At 36.2% G+C, this 17725-nt stretch overlaps 1 protein-coding gene across 7 annotated transcripts in view; it reads left to right on the forward strand.

Moving 5' to 3' along the window:
- LOC106873259 (uncharacterized) overlaps window positions 1–17725 on the forward strand; it is a 38996-nt gene that overhangs the window by 8414 nt on the left and 12857 nt on the right. For 5 of the 7 annotated variants that reach the window (XM_014920546.3, XM_089338700.1, XM_089338697.1 and 2 more), the window contains one exon: window positions 1098–1272. The gene's annotated coding sequence lies outside the window, so the exon portion shown is untranslated. The remainder of the gene's footprint in view (window positions 1–1097; window positions 1273–17725) is intronic. The other 2 variants (XM_014920548.3, XM_089338698.1) reach the window with 1 other exon arrangement.

The raw sequence follows: 17725 nt of genomic DNA on the forward strand, positions 1-17725 counted from the left end.
CCAAAGAATTGTTTATTATTTAAGTGTTTTAAAATATGTAACTTCGTAATTCGTGTTGTTTTGAAAAGCAACACTTAATTGAATATGGGATATTTTGAAAATAATCCGATAGACTGGAATCAAATTGAATTATTTTTGTTTCTTGCTTTTTACGTTTTCTCATAGATTATTACGTTGATACATGTATATTAATGATACACACACACACACACACACACAGCGTTGGGATGCTCATGCCTTTTTTGTAGTCAGTGTTTTTGTGGGAAAATATGAACATGATTACTCCATTGCCGAAAGAGAATAAAATCTCAGTTAAATAAGAAAAGTAATAAAAAAAAGACAGCCTGAAAAAATATTGAATATTCATTAATAACAGTCTAATTATTATTATTATTATTTCTGGTCATAAATGATGGGAATTAGAAGCGAGATGGACATTCCGCCTGCAGTTGGTGGTGGAAGGACGGACATTTGTGGGAGGAAAGGGAAAAAAGGGTAAAAACTAACAGGGGCACCTTGCCTGGTGTTATGAAGAGGGAGAGAGAGAGGAGTTTAAACATTTTCTGTTGACAGCCTTCCTCATTTATTTATTTTTCCTTTTAGTCAGAGATTAAATAAATATGAAAAAATAAAAACACCATTTTTTTTCTAGCTACAAAAGGGACTGTTTTCTGTATTTTTGTTGTTTGATCTGTCCTTCTGATAAAACACTTCTGCTGGCGGTGGTTTCACCGGACTCGAATACTCCTCTTTCGGGTAGCTGAGACATGCATGAATGTTACAGACTCCCTGTGGCAACTCTCCTCCTTACCTTTATGGCAATGTAAACATTGCAATGGTTTTTGGTTTACTTTTTAACATCGTTTACTAATGATGGGGGTATATTGTGGTGTTTATTTATAAAAAGATGAGGAGAAAAATAAATAGCAAAGTCGTAGACATTCTAAAAAAAAAAAAAACCTTCCATATCTTCGATGAGAGAATTTAGGGGGTTTTTTGAGGGAGAAACGGGTGCACACTTTTCGCATTTGTAACGTTTCTGATTTGTTATTTTTCTCTAAATTTTCTAAGACTTTTCTTGTGTTCTCTTTTCAAAGATGTTCTCTTTTTAAAGATTTCGACAGAGGAACGAAACATTAAAGAAAGAAATAGAGAAAAAACAGCGCAAAACAAAGGAGATCAAGTAAAAACAAAAAAACAAACCCATCCAGGTGGAAATAGAGAGATTTAAGAGGAGGAGAAAAGAGGAGGAAGAAGAAAACCATGGATACGGTAGGATTAATTGTTATATATTTTTTTGTATTGTTATAACACGTGGGGGGAAATGAATATAGATGTGTGTGTGAAGAGGAAATGTGGAAAAAAAGAAAGAAAGAAAGAAAGACAGCAAGGCGAGGCGAAGTAGCAATTTCACTGTATGGCCATTGAAAGTAAGAAGAAAAAAAAAGAAAAGAAAAAGGAACTAGTGGGGTATTTTTTTCAGGATTATCATCTACGCACGCACGCACGCACACGCACACACACACACACACACACACACATATACCCTCAGAACATACCACTGTGACATATCGTTGTTCTTTATGCTTTCTTTCTACTTTCTCATTCCCCCCCTCTCTTGTTTCTTCTTTCTCTTGTGAAATCAATTCATTAAGAAGGCATTTTGCATTATTTTTAAATATTGCTGCACACCTCGACTGATTGAGAGAGAGAGTGTATGTATATATATATATATATATATATATATATAGTTTCATTGATTAGCGGTCTGTGAAAAAAACAACTATTCATAGGGTTTTTTTTATATACACTACACACACGTGTGTGTGTGTAGTGTCTAAGTATGTACATTCGACAATTAGGCAATGGGTGAAAACGTATAAATGAAGATTATGTCTTCATATAGCATAAACGTATTAATGACAATTTTACAGCATGTGATATGTGTGTCTATGTACAGATGTGTGTGTGTGTGTATATATATATATATATATATATATATATATATATATATATATATATATATATGTAATATAAATTATATATGTGTGTGTAGACACTTGAATGTGAACAAGGAGAATAGAATGCACTCATTCATTACTGAAAAACACTTTGGTTTCCGATCTTCGGACAATTGGAACGGGGTGGGGGCATAATCGTCCAGAAATTGGAAACGAGGAACACTGAGTGGTGACGATTTGTGAACTTGAAACCCCACCCACCCGCACCCCCGTATATTGTATGGCGAAAGCGTTTTATCGTATCTGCATGTATGCATAGATTCGCGTGGAGGAGCGATGAAGTTGTTTTCTGCCAACAATATATCCCCACTAATCGTTTTGACCTTTGCTATAATAATTGTAATATACTAAACGAGTAGTGGTCAGTGGCAGGATTGGTAAGCTCGGCCATTCACCTCCAAGTACTCCATCATTTTAGAGTCGAGTCCATTTATTGTGAAATGCGTCCACCCAACCTCACCCTTAGCTAATCTTTCAACAATTGTTAAAGGCTGGAATTTTAAATATTTTTGATAAAACCTCTTCATTCATTACAATTGCTCGTTTTCGTAGCCTCAACTTGTTTGGGTTGTGTCAGTGATTTTCCTAAAACGCTCCTCCGTTTTGTGGGTTCAAAGCGACTTGAATAAGCTTTGTCCTTCCCGCTACCACCCAGATTTGTTGTTAATAAGGGTGGATAAGGTGTTCTCGGTAGCAGCACTAGTTTGGAATTAACAACACCCGACCGAGAAAAGTAATCGTACTCTTCACTCAACGAAGAAAATAGAAAATTATTAGCCTCGCTCCATGGACTAAATATATATATATTTACTGATCATAAGTAATAATTTATGTATTTGTGGAAAATGCATAACATCCGTTTGTCAGCCTCTCTCTCTCTCTCTCTCTCTCTATCTATCCCCTTCTCCTCTCTCCTCCCTACAAACGAGAAAATGTAAGGTATTAAAAGAGAGACAGAGAGAGAGAGAGAAAGAAATACCCGTTTCATTTATACAAACCTTTTTTTTTTTTTTGACACGGTTTTCAACAATACACTTGTTGCCGCATTTAGAAAACTTTTCTACGTAAAATGAAAGACGTTGTTTTGTTTAAAAGTAATTGTTCTATGAACTCGTCATTGTTACAATTGTATCCCTTAAGTACATTGGCGGCCCTTTAATTTAGGAAACGTTAGTAGATGCAAATAGAAAAAAAAAAGAAAGATCAGTTTTGTCTTTAAAACAGGAATATTAAAAGTGGTTGATCAGAAAAGATAAGATGGACGACTGCATTCCTTACTGTTTTGTGTAGGATGACTCCCAACAGCCATAACAAACCGAGTCTATTTAGGGAAATACAACTGAACTGTCCTTCATTTAATATTTATTATGTCCTCCACCCCCATAAAGTGTAATTAGTAAATTGAGTGAACTGTAAAATTATATGTATATATAAAAGGAAGACTCTTCTGGCATTGACCGTGTCTGCAAAAGACTTTCCTCAGTTTGAGTTACCTGAAAGGTCTGTCACTGATATGTTCAACAGTTTCTTAGTTAAAAATAGATTTAGAATTGTTGTTTGAATTTCTCTTGTTGTAAATGTTTAAATTGATGCTTAATTGTTCTGTGTGAATTGATCTTCAGGTTCTGTATATTGAACATTTCTTTAAATATAATTCTAGGAGAAATTATGGTAACACATCCGATGCAGTTCACATCATTTTTGTTCCCTACTTACGTTTCACCATTGTGGTTATCACTGCAGTGGGTGTTCCAAAAAACACTTAGATTCTGAAGTACAACAGCAATTCACGAGACTTCATTATGTTATACAGATCAATGCAATGAAATAGTGTTCTCCTGTTGTGATTCAGAATCCAGTTGCATTTGGAACACCCTCTGCAGAGGATGCAAATAACCACAATGGTGAAACGTATGCAGGGAACAAATAAATTTCATCTAATATTTCTTATGATTGATTTCTCCTTAAATTTGCTCTGTACATCATAACCAGTAATACTACTAATTACAATAGTAACCACACAACTTTGCTAGAAATAGCTGGACTGAAGATACTGCATGTGGAACAATAAAAACATTTCAGCAACGGTTTTGCACATCTAACTGTATACAGCAAAAATACTTGAAATATAATCATGAAAATAGTCCCAGTCAGATATTGAACTGCTCAAAGAGAAATCAAACACATCACTCTATGGTTCACCATAACTCAGAGATGTTGTATGGCAGAAATATGAAAGTTGTACATAGCTTCATACAGAGTCACCATGTTTATTAATATGGTTTCTGACAAACTGTGCTCAGTTGATAATAAAATTAGCAAAGACACAGTGCTCAGTTTTGGAGGAAGTCTAGAATATACTGCCACTGACTTCTTTGGTTTCACTTTGATGTGAATAGTTTGCAGGGGACATTCATAGTACGTAGTGGCAACAAAACCATAATTATCTCTCTTAGTCTTCTAGTATCAGAGGTTTCATGTGTGAGATATTATACATCACTACTTGACTCGTTCTTTATTGATCTCAAAAGAGTGAAAAGTTGACCTGGGTATGATTTTGAATGCAGAATGTAAAGAGCCATAGACAACAAATGCTGCAAAGTATCTTTACTTGACTCTCTCTCGGTTTTAATTTGTAGGAGTCATTCTGGTGGAGTCTGTCAAGGGATTTCACATACTACAACCATATTTCGGTTCACTTTTGACAGATTTCTTGTTGTTCTAATGGAAATATGAGGTCCATTTCCTAACTTTGGACTATAAAAGTAACACTTCTTTTTGAAACAAGCAGACTAGTTCATCTCTATTGAAAGGTAGAGGAAACTCACCACAGTTTAACAAGATCTCACTATATTAAAGCTATTTACTTTGCTGAGGGATGATTTCCCCCTTTCCCCCAAGTTTTATGTTCACCTTTGTGTGACCTCTTGATGTGGTGGAAACCTGTTGCCCATGTTTTTTTAAATAGACAGTCTGAAAGTAGTTTTGCTTCATATTGACAAGAAGTCTTATTCGATGTCTATCTGAAAATGTATTTTGCTCAAGTGTTAGAAATTTGTTGACCACATGATACTTGAAGGTTTTCAATATCCAGGATTAATGATATTAACGAGCGAAATAAAGTAATTGACTGATTTCAGTTCGCATGCATTGATCTTGATCGCCTTTCACAGTGGGACTCACAAGAGATGGACATGGATTTTATAATTTGTAATAGCTCCCTCTATCTGTCTAGGGATCCCTCAGTATACACTTCCTTTCCAGGGTCTTGGCCAACCCCAAATCATTCTGGTATCTATTTTTCATAGGTAACAATATTATTCAGAAACAAATGGTAGCTTTTACATTTGGCACACAAGTCTGCAAAGCCAATCCTGGAAGCATTGCAGCCCCTTCATCTTGTAGAGAATTGTCATTAACCATTTTACTACTGCTGCACAATATGAACCTATGGGCTCTTGTTGTGACTATATAATATGAAGATGCTAATGTTTGCCTATAATAATATTTATGAATGGTGAGACTTGGCCCCTTCCTTAGGTTGGAGAATACCTTTTCCTTTTCACATTATCTAGTGATTGTATGTTGTTTCATTTTGGTTTTAATTCGTAGACATTTTGATCTTTAGCAAAATCCAACATTCTTAGGTTTCGTCGAAAGACGTGTTGATCCAACTTACATAGCTTTGATCTAAAAATGATTTCTCATTCTCCTATGGACTATTCTTACAGTGTTCGTTAGAACACCTACCTCTAGGATCATTTTATCCATTGCATAGTATTCGTTTGCATTAAACGTCCTACCAACATTGTCATCTCCCTTCAGTATATTCTCTGGCTAAAACATTTCATTTCATGCACATGATACAAAACAACTTGTTTTAAAGTGTTTGTATTTAAATTCAAACCATTAAATCATAATCTTATGTAAGAAACTATTCACATTGGAAAGACAAATTATTTTACCAAAACCTTCCGAATACTTGATTATTCAAAAGAAACATATATTAGAAGCCCACAGTTCTGTCATTAGAAATCTGCACCTGAAATTGTTAAACAATGGAAATTTTATAGATCAATTAAACACACTGAGTCCCTCTATGGAATGTATTCTGCTGGGGATTCACTAATTTTTTTCAATTGTTCTCCATCAATATTAACATGTTAGCATACATAATTTAGATGTTTGCATATTATTGACACTTTTTTTCACAATTGGATACCCTCTCATTTCTAAACACTATGCACTTTGTTCACAAACGATAGCTAGCACTTGTTTATGAAACCAGCAGTGTAATACCAACTTCAATTTTCTTTTCAAATGCACAAATTTGTTATACCTTAAAGACGACAACATTGTCTATTCACAGAGTGCAACTGGTCTCCTCGCTACTTTCAGCAAAACGGTAAAGTCTCATTTCTTGTGGAAGTTCAATAAGACTGAAGCATATTTTGACTTGTTTCTGGATGAAACCGGCCCAAATAATTAGAATGATATTTGCCATTGAACTAATGATGTTTTCTCCTCACCACATAATTATTTCTAATTAAATTGCTGCTGTTACTGCATTATACATATTAACACTAACTTAACTGTCAGGTTTTCATGCTGATGGCATCTGTGAGTAATCTGTCTTTAAAATATAATCTATAGAATGTTGGCAGCACATCAGAGTCTAGCCAGAGTTTACTGTACGGAAATATATTCTTTTATTGCTTTTAGTCATTGGACTGCAGCCATGCTGGAGCAATGCCTTCCAGAAGTCTAGTCGTTTATTATGACCACCTGGCTGATACCTATTTTATTGACCTCATAATGGAAATGGCAAAGTCAACTTGGGCATAAGCAAATACCACAAGGTATTTTTGTTCATGCTGATTCTGCCAATCCCATGCTAACACAGACACACATACATACTATGATGCATGCATGAGTGTGTATATGTATATATCTATACACACACATACACATACAGTTAATAAGAAGAGACTTGGTATTAAAATCAAGCCACTTATTGAAATATATCATTCATTTTTGTTTTTACTTCTGTTTTTCATGCTAGCATGAGTTAGATGAATAAATTGTTGAAGCATTATTTTACAGCTAGATGCCTTTCTTGTCACTAACCGTTATCTGTTTTTCAAGTAAAGGACCTCTTATTCCTCACATATTTCAAGGCACAAAATCAGGAGACATGTGTAATGACATCCTTACTTGTGCCTGAGTGATTTTCAATGAAACAAATGTAAATACGTCAGAGTGGGCTTCTTTTAGTTTCCATTCACCAAATTCACTCACATAGCTATGCTAGAAGACACTTGCATGAGGTGTTGCAGAATGGGACTGAACCTGAAGCCTTGTGGTTGGGAAGTGATTCTCCTGACTTCATCATCCTCACACACGCACACGATACATTCCATCTCTGGACACTATTGTATTTCTAATGGTTAAATTTTCATACAAGTCTAAGATTCAAATAATACTAAGATTTCCTTTTTTTTGTTTGTTTTGTTTATGCTGTTTCTAAACGCCAAATGACAGTGGTATGTAGAAAAAAGGCCAAAATATCAAGAACATTAAATACATGCAACTTGCTATGCAAAAAATATAGCAAAGGTGCTCAACTTGTCAAAATTTAAAATTATTTAAAATTAACTTACAGAAATGAGGTAACTTAATTTCAAATTTTATTTTTAAGCTTAGTCTCAAGAATTTGATTTGTCAAATAAAAATGTTTGCTTTGCAAATTGTATGTCCTTGTGTTCTTGATACTTTAGCCATTTCTGTACATCATTGGTTTCAGTCTTATAAACAGCAAAACACATTTGCATTTCTCTTTGCAGTTCCATTAATGAAGGCATCAAATGATCAGAGACCTGTATGAAAATGGGACTGCTAGAAACACAAAGTGTCTGGGGATAAACTATATTCTGTGTGTGTGTGTGTGTGTGTGTGTGTGTGTGTGTGTAGTTATCTATCTGTCTCTCTCTCTATATATATATATCTATATAAATCATCATCATCATCATCATCGTTTAACGTCCGCCTTCCATGCTAGCATGGGTTGGACGATTTGACTGAGGACTGGTGCAACCGGATGGCTACACCAGGCTCCAATCTAATTTGGCAGAGTTTCTACAGCTGGATGCCCTTCCTAACGCCAACCACTCAGAGAGTGTAGTGGGTGCTTTTACGTGTCACCCGCACGAAAACGGCCACACTCGAAATGGTGTCTTTTATGTGCCACTCGCACAAGATATATAACTGTATATATAAATATTTTTATTTCAAACCATTGCTTCATTTTAGTTTCATGTTTTTTTTTTGTTGTATTAGCTGTATTTATATATTGTTGTGTATGTTTTCAGTCTAAATCTGGTTCTTTTTATTTTTATGACATCCTCTTAATAATTGCTCTGCACCTAAAGTGTTTCCAGCATAACTACACGATATTTATGCATATAATTATTGTATGTGTGTGTATTTAATCTGCATATATATATATAAACATGCAGCAATACTTTGATATGTTGAATCCCTTATCATGTTTGGTATACAGAACCAGGGCTGAGCAGTGCTTTACTCAAAATGTCCAAGCAGGAGATTACATAAAGACTCAATGTCTATGGAGTCAGCAATCTCATTCCTGGACATTTTTTTTTTCTTCCAAAAGCAAGATCTTGCTCAAAGTGTTAGAATTCTGCTCTCTTTATGGAAAAGAGAATTGCATCTAACCATCCATATATCGACCCATCACCACACTCTCAACTTTCAGCCTTGGAAAGGATTATTTTACTATGTACGTATTGTGTTATTAATATTTTCTGCAAAGTCTTCTCTTCAACTCCTAGTTTCTTGGCAATCTGCATCTATGATCTGTTAAGGTTTCTTTCCCTTTTAGAACCATTCCATGACCTTGGCACAAAAGCATGCATGTCACAATGTTCTGCTGTCTTTTAGTCCCAGTGTTGACATAGAATATTAATGTATTTTGCTGATTCTTCATAACTGTCTTTTATACATTCAGAAAAGACAAACTACTGACTACACCCACATGTCATTGTGTGTGTGTGTGTGTGTTTGTCTTCCATTTTATGCATAGCTTCTTGCACCAGACACTATAAAATGTCTGTCTTTTCCATTGAATATACAAAACCATAATTAATCAATCCCCGATTTTTGTTCAGGTGATATGTCAAAGCTATTTCACCCCAACAAGAATCTCCCAGGTGTTAAATCCTCACATTCCAGCATGTTGGTGCCAGTTAAAGAGTGAGAATGTAATCAAACGGTGTCACTTGTGTCCACTGAATTGGTCAGCCATTTCCTTTATCCAAATTTTCAAGAAAGATGTTTAGTTCAAAGAAATGCTTCATCATGGAATGAGTCCTTCCGTGAGGTATTACCTGACTCCTTTTCTAGTGTGTCTCTGGAGAATAGCATCTATTTTAAGGGTTCACACTACAAAGGCTTCTTTCCTCAGTTTGGCCAATCTCTGTAGCTGCATCATAATAATCTTTTAATCCATCTCTTGTTGCATAATCATTTCATTTGTTGTACACAATCCATGTTATTCATTGTGCAAATTTTGAATTGAGAATAACTTGCACAAAATATCTTCAACGATATCATATAAAGTTTCATTACTCTCTCTCTCTCTTTCTCTCTCTCTCTCTCTCTTGCAATTTCTGACACTTTAAAATAAAAATTATACAAGAGTCTTTAAATTTGATTTTGTAGGAGCATTTTTTCCAGTAAAAATACTGATTTCTGCATCACATTTGTTTTCGTCATCATCATCATCATCATCAACACCCTGATAAAAATATTTTCCCTCTGTTATGATTGTAAAGTATTAAAAACTGTCAGTTTTTAACTCTGTTTATGTTGTGAATTCATGCGTGAAGAACTGCTATAAATTTATCCTGAAAATCAACAATTCTAGGCTAATCAAATTAGTATTTGTGAAATTGGAAATTTCCTCACACCTATAGTTTACATTTACTCTCTATAGTCTGGTGGTGCTAAGAAAACCAGATGTAAATCTGATTGGGGAGAGCCATGGCAGTCCTGTTCAGGGTCAGTGGAGAGCTTAACTGATAGGTAGGTTTCCATCAAGGCTACATTCTCACTCCCCTCTTGTTTGTTGTAGTTGTCTTGGTCATGAAAAAAGAATTGAAGATGGATTATGTTGAGGATACCTTTCAAAGAATTAGGAAGGAAATTCCAAACCTTAAATAAAACTTGGGATCAAGGGGCTTTAAAGTAACTCATCGAAAAGAAAAAGTCAGCAGGAAAGAAGACAAGATTCTGTTTTTATGTGGGAATTGACCCTGATATGCAGAAAAGGAGTCAGTATGGGTTCCAGTGCAAGCTTCGATGATGGAATTGAACCTCTGTATGCTGCAGATACACAAAAATATTTAGCAGTAAGAGCAGCCATGACATTCTTTGAAATGTTCAGGACATTTTGTACAAATTAGTTGATAGAGCTTCTAATTACTTTAGTGACCTCTTCAGCAGTGATGGCGAATATTGTGAGAAGATGAGAGTAACCAGAACAAGAAGTAATTGGGAAAAGTTGAGGAAGATATTATCTCTACTGGCAGCAAAAGACAGTCTCTGACCGATGCACAGAATGTCTTTTTTTTTCCTTTACATTTGTCATTGTTGATGGCAATACTGCTTCATTATTCATAGGGGATGGCCTCTTGATGGACTTGTCCGGTAATTGTGTATAAGCTATATTTGTCTTTAATTTAAGGCCACAAACTTGAAGTCAAGCATCAAACTCTTAAAAGTTACTTAGGAATGGAAGGAGGATTTGATTTTGACTCAATTTAAGATAGGTCTGCTGTAATATTTCTCCTTTTAATTTTCTATTATCTTCAGGCATGTTAGCATCAGAAATCCAATGGAATGGTCACACAGCTGGACAGGATTGACAACAGATGTGGCTCATTTTAGCTTAATCAAAGCAATGCCACCTGCATCTAAATTTCAATTTTCAAATCTAATTTATGAAAACAAACATTTCCTCCATTCAAGCCTGACTTGTCTACCATGAGCACCATTTCTTTGAACTTAAATTGCTTGATAATGTTCAGCCACTTTATGTGATGAAGTAGCTGGAAGGTGGTACTTGACCTGAAGTGGGGGAAGAAGGAAATCTGATGAAGAAGAAAGAAAACACTAAGTAAGCAGGAGTCTTGTGTGGTTATGGAAGCATCGTCATTGCTGGGGTGGGGTGGGGGTTGTCTGGCATTGAGGTGAATGCTCGGGGGGGGGGCTATGAGAATGGTACACTGGTTAATTAAGATGTCTGATTGAAAATGGGAAATAGAACATCCAGAAATGTTCAGTTGGTTGTGATTGAGATGAAGAACAACCTCCCTCTTGCAGTAATTGTTCAACTGCAACAAGAAATAGCAGCTGAATCTTCCTCTAATCAACCTTGCCATCTTGAAGCAAGGAAGGACACATTGGATAATGTTGTCCTGCAATAATACCATGTTAGCCTTGAGCCAAAACAAAAGGCCTCCCAGGTCTAATTTTAATGGTTCCAGATACTAAGTTTAATAATAACAGTTCAAGAAACACTACATCTGATAATGTAGTCCTAGGTAAACTGTGGTAAGTCTTGTTGATATCTGATCATGCAGTCATATGCTTTGTTTGATAGTGTAGTCTTAGAGTATGTTGTCTTAAAAATACTGATGGGGGTGGTCATGACTGGAACATCTCAGATCATAGATAAATCTGCTGGATCAGAGCGAGATCTCAAGAAAACCTTTAACTTTGAAATTGACAAAATTTATGGCATGATGTACTTAATTCCATTGAAGTAGTGAAGCAGTATGATGACGATGATGATGATGGTGGTGGTGGTGGTGGTGAGATAGATAGGTTTATCGGTTCAGTAAGTGCAGATGGTGGAGTTAATAGGTCATTGAAATAGTCATCAGCTGAGAGAGAAGTTGACAGTTTTGTGTTTTATTGCTCGGATTGAGGTGGGTCCACTTTGTAGCAGGTCACACACACACACACACACACACACACACACACAGCAGTTTTAATTAGTTTCTCTTTCAGTGTTTTGAACCTTTTATAACTATGGATCACAATATTTATACATTTCATTTAATTTTGAAAGTAATCAAGTTTTTATTGAGGTTTAAATCAAATAACTTTGTCATTTAATAAGATTGTCTGTGGAACATATTTCATTAAATTATGACTTGAGATTTTAATTCAACCCTTTAGCATTTAAACTGGCCATATCCAGCTGAAATGTGCCACATCTGTTGTCAATCCTTTCCAGCTGTGACCATTCCATTGGATATCTGATGCTAAGATGCCTGAAGGTGATAGATATTAAAAGGAGAGACTTATCTATGATCAGAGGTGTTCTGGCCATATCCAGCTAAAATATTTGCCCTTAAATAAACACAATACATTTGGCAGAGTAGTCTGAATGCTTAAAGGGTTAAATAGGGTTACCTTAGTATGTCTTGTGTAACGGGGCCAGATATGGTCTCAGCCAAAATTTTATTATTTGATGACAAATGCTGATTGGATTAGTCGAATTGTTTTAGGTTCAAACATAATGTTTTTTGTTGTTTGTCTGAGCTCTTTATTTTCTGAGTTCAGTTTCCGCTGACATTGACTTTGTCTTTCATCTTCCTGGGGCTGAGGGGGGGGGGGGGGGCGTCGATAAATAAGTCCCGCTTAAGTACTGGGATTGATTCACTTCCCTTTTTCCAAATTCCTGCCTTTGTGTTTATATAGGAAATTATTATTATTATTAGTATTATTATAATTATTATTATTATTATTATTATTATTATTATTATTAAGGCAGCGAGCTGGCAGAATCGTGAGCATGCCAGGCAAAATGTCTGTACATTCTGAGTTTAAATTTGCCGAGGTTGACTTTACCTTTCATCCTTTCGGGCTTGATAATACAAGTACCAGTTGAGTACGGGGGGGGGGGGGGGGTTGATAAATCAACCATCCCCCTCACCCCAAATTTCAGGCTTTGTGCCGAGAGTAGAAAAGAAATTATTATTTGGTGGAGTTAGTAGGTTGATTGGAACAAGTTAAATATTGCTTGCAGTATTTATTTCCATGTCTTTGTTTTCAGTTCAAATCCTACACAGATTTGTGTCTTTCAACCTCAAAAGGTTGACAGACACAAGTACAGGTTGAGTACTTGGCGTGAGCTACAGTCATCCCTTGCCATATTGTGGTTCACCTATCACGGTTTATTATTTAGGCTGATGTCAATTCCTCTAGAGTGGTGTTTTGCATTTATGATAAAATAGATATATACAAATTATAAAAAATAATAAAAACAAATATACAGCACTGTTTCTACTTTGTGGACTTTCACCTATCCCGGTGGGGGTGGCACATAACACCTGCAATAGTTGTGGGATTACTTTATTGGACTAGAACTCCTTTCTAAATTGCTGGCCTCTGCCTAACTTAGAAACAGTTATTATTTAGAAAGTATATTGACAAAGATGCTATTTCTGTAAATATTCTGAGTTCACATCCTGCTGTGGTCAACTTTGTCTTTCATCTTCTCCAGGTATTTTTCTCTGCTCCTAAAAAATCTGTTTTAACTTACGATTGATCAGGATTGATCATGAAGGTCAATGGTTCTCAAACTCCCCAACACACCCCTTACCTCACTATCCCTACCATTTCTGTCTTTTAATGAGAAAAGATTTTTCTTTCTTCATGATGTTTAACAAGTTAAAAAATTGTGGAACCGTCTAAATTCTATAAAATTACTCTGGTCCCTTTTCAATCTCCACAGGTCTAACCCCCACCCACCCACCCCAAATATGAAAAACACTGGCCTAAGACAAAGGAGGGGCACAATTTGTTACTGCAGCATGTTCCATGCATGCATACACACAAACTTTTGGCCCTTCCACATTTCTCTCCATCTCAAATATCCAGAGACTGTTAGATCACACTTCAGACTCTCTCCCTCCCCCTCTCTCTCTCTCCCCCCCCCTCTCTCTCTCTCCCCCCCCCCCTCCCCCCTCTCTCTCTCCCCCTCTCTCTCTCTCTCCATCAGTTTGCACCAAAAAATAATTTGCAAATTGTTTCATCTGACAAACGTTTGTGTACACTGAATGTTTGAGTAAATGTGAACTTGAAATTATTCTGAGCTCATTTTGAAACTGGCTGTGGTTGTCTCATGGTTGATTAAACTTTATCAGCATGTTCTAATGAGGACCTGATGAAACACTGACTCTTTCATGCAATCTATTTTAAAGAAGGTGTATTAAAAATATTTTTAGGAATTTTCACATTACAACAATGCAAACAGTTAACTCTAGTTTCTGAAGCATACATTGGTATTTCTTGCAGTTGAATGTTCCTGACCTCTTGGGCTTTCTGTTATTTTGTTAAACCCTTCAACTTTAAACAAACCTGGACTTCTTTCTTTTGAATTGATAAGCCTGTTCTGTTAGGGCTATCCCTGGGACTGAAGAATAACCATTCTCTGAACCAATGAGGAAACCTTCAAGTGGTTGCATGACCTGATAAAAATACCCACTAAATGTTCTTTAAATTACACTCTACCACCTGAAAAAGTGAAGGTCAGATTGGATAATGTAGTTCTAGACACACCTTATCTGATAAACAATGGGATGGTCATGGATGGAAGGCATTTAATTATAGGCCTACTTGATCAAAGCTGACCTGGGGCTAAACAATAATGACCTAGTCATTCAACTGACCACTTCTCTGTCCTAATTGTCTTCAATTCAATTTGACCCAGATTAACAATATAATTAATTTGTAGTTTGATTGAGTCTACTGACTGGGCCTATTCTCAGCATAAGCCTCTAAACTCCGGCATCTGGGAGCAGACTCTTTAACTAGTGATAATCAGGATAATCCTGGATGTATGGGGTTTCTTCGATTGGCTCAAGGTGTTAGTTCACCAATTGGGACATTACTAAAATATCTATATGTTCATTTTTCAATTCATATCTCCTTCTTTTCTCCCCAACCCCACTGTTTTCTGTCCTTTCTATTGATTTTGTGGCATTGCCTTTCAACCTTCCAATGTCCAAAGGATAAATTCCACTTAACTACTGGCCTTGATATTGTTTGTACTCTGGTATGGATTGGGGATTGATACAACTGTCAAGAAGTGAGGTTAGTCTTGCTCCAAAATGTGTGCTTTGTTGTGTTTGTTATAATTGAGTGATTAATGGATTAAGAGAAATGGTAATGCTGAACTTAAATGCCTGTTGTTGAGATTACCTTTCATACATCTGTGCTTGATTTGAATAAATACCATATTTGGTACAGGGGAGGTGCTTGAATTAACAGTTCTGTCTACTCCTTCCTGCCACAATTTCTGGCATTGTACTCGTATGAGAAATCACCTTCATAATCATCGTCATCATCATCATCATTATTATTATTATTATTACGAAGGCAATGAGCTGGTAGAATTGTTGGAGCATGAGAAAATATTCCCAGGGGCATTTTCCCCATCACTTTACATTCTGAGTTCAAATCCTGCCAAGGTCAACTCTACCTTTGCACAAAATGCCTAGCAATACAAGTTCTGGGCTTGATGCAGTTGATTTGCCCCCTTCCTTCAAAACTGTTGGTTTGATGCCAAAGAAAGGTGGCGAACTAGTAGAACCCTGAAAATGTCGGACAAAATCTTTTGTGATGTTTCATCCATCTTTTATGTTCTGAGCTTAGATTTTGCCAAGGTCGACCTCTTTGCCTTTCATCCTTACAGAATTGATGAAAGAAGTACCAGTGGTGCACTGGGGTTGATGTAATAGTCTAGCCCTATCCCTAAAACTTGAGACTTTTTGCCTGATGTAGAAAGGATTATTTTTATTATTATTATTATTTACTTAGACTTACGCTAGAGGTTTGGCAGCAGAACTTCAGACGAAATGTTGAAAAGTCAAGTCAATGTATGATTCTCTACATAGTTGCTCTTCCTGGTAGAAATAACAGCCAAATCTTCTGGTCACTCTACTGTCTTCAAGAAAGTAAAAAAGACCAGGTCACATTGGATAATGTCATCTGAGATACTGTGGAAAATATGATGGAATAGTCATGGCTGGAATGTCTTTTGTGCCTTCATTTGCTCAATCAGAGTTGACTTTGGTACATACAACACCACTAACAAATGTCTTTAGCTGTGTCCCCTTTTTACATTTCATGATGATGTTGCTTTCATCCTACCACTTTTAATAATGTACTTTAGTCTGAACTCAATCAATAGTCCCTCCCCACCTGCAAATCCGCTGGCTTTGTGCCCATGTGAGAAATCACAATTATTATAAACTCTAACTGCTGCTTTCTTTCAATTGTCACTAAAAACCTATTTCCTTAAACCTTTGTTCATATTGATGTTTTTATTGCAATTGTTCATTTTCATAGACATTTTCTTGTTATTCAGAGTCTCTTTGCTCAGATCAATTAACTCCGTTCAAACTACCATATATATATATGTGTGTGTATATATATATACATATACATATCTATATATTATTGTTCTCTTGCTTTTAACTTGTCATTTGATTTGACTTTTGTTGTTCCTTGCTCAGTTAATTCTGTTAAACTGCCAGATAGGTGTTAGTCTTCATTGCCCTCTTTCTTCACTCTATTCAAACTAGTAGGGAGAGAGGGAGAGGGAGAGATAGAGGGGGGAGAGAAAGAGAGAGAGGGGGAGAGAAAGAGAGAGAGAGAGGGGGAGAGGGAGGGAGAGAAAGAAAGAGAGAGAGAGAGGGAGGGAGAGAGAGAGAGAAAGAGAGAGAGAGGGAGAGGGAGAGAGAGAGAGAGAGAGAGAGAGTAGTGCTCATTGTTAATTCGACTGTGTTCACACTTGTTTAAACTTCCATGCTGGAGCACTGCCTTGAAGGAGTTCTGCTTAAACAAATTCACCCCAGGACTTATTTTTGAAGCCTGGTTCTTATCCTATCGGTCTCTTTGCTGAATTGCTAAGTTAAAAGGGCAAAAATGAGCCACCACTGGTTGGGGTGGGGGAGCAAAGACACACATGATAGGCTTCTTTTTAGTTTCCATCTACCAAAGCTGTGCCCAAGGCTTTGGCTGGCTCAGGGCTATAGTAGAAGTTATTTATCCAAGGTGCCATGCAATGGGACTGAACCCAAGAGCACGTGGTTTGCGAGCAAGCTTCTTAACCATACAGCCACACCTGCACCTAATGGTAGTAACATGATTGGTTCTTGCATATTAATCGAATCTGTCATTCCTCCTCGCTTCTTTCTTAATGGTCAAAGCCAAATAGAATTTGCTGCCACAAAATTCTTCTACCTTCATTTTGATCTTGATCAAGTTTCAAAAAGTTTAAATCCAACTTTTTGAAATTTTTTTTTTATTAAACATAGCCAATCATCTGTCACTTGTCCACATTTCCCACCCTATGAGGAACACTGGATCACTGATGCATGTCCATGTGACACTTATGTAGACATTATGATCAAACATCAGACCAGTGGAAACATTGTGTAGATATAGATAATGTGAAACATTTTATCCCTGAAGCTAAAGTTAATTATCTATAAATTATAAACATCTTGTATGTCTACATTTCTGTTTTCAATACAACTGAGACAAAATCTCTGTCTCTTTATTTGTCTAATGACCAGACCAGGAGATAACTATTTTGTTATCTATAT

This window comes from Octopus bimaculoides, chromosome 20 (genome assembly GCF_046866305.1).
Source record: "Octopus bimaculoides isolate indiv1 chromosome 20, ASM4686630v1, whole genome shotgun sequence".
NCBI classification, from domain to species: domain Eukaryota; kingdom Metazoa; phylum Mollusca; class Cephalopoda; order Octopoda; family Octopodidae; genus Octopus; species Octopus bimaculoides.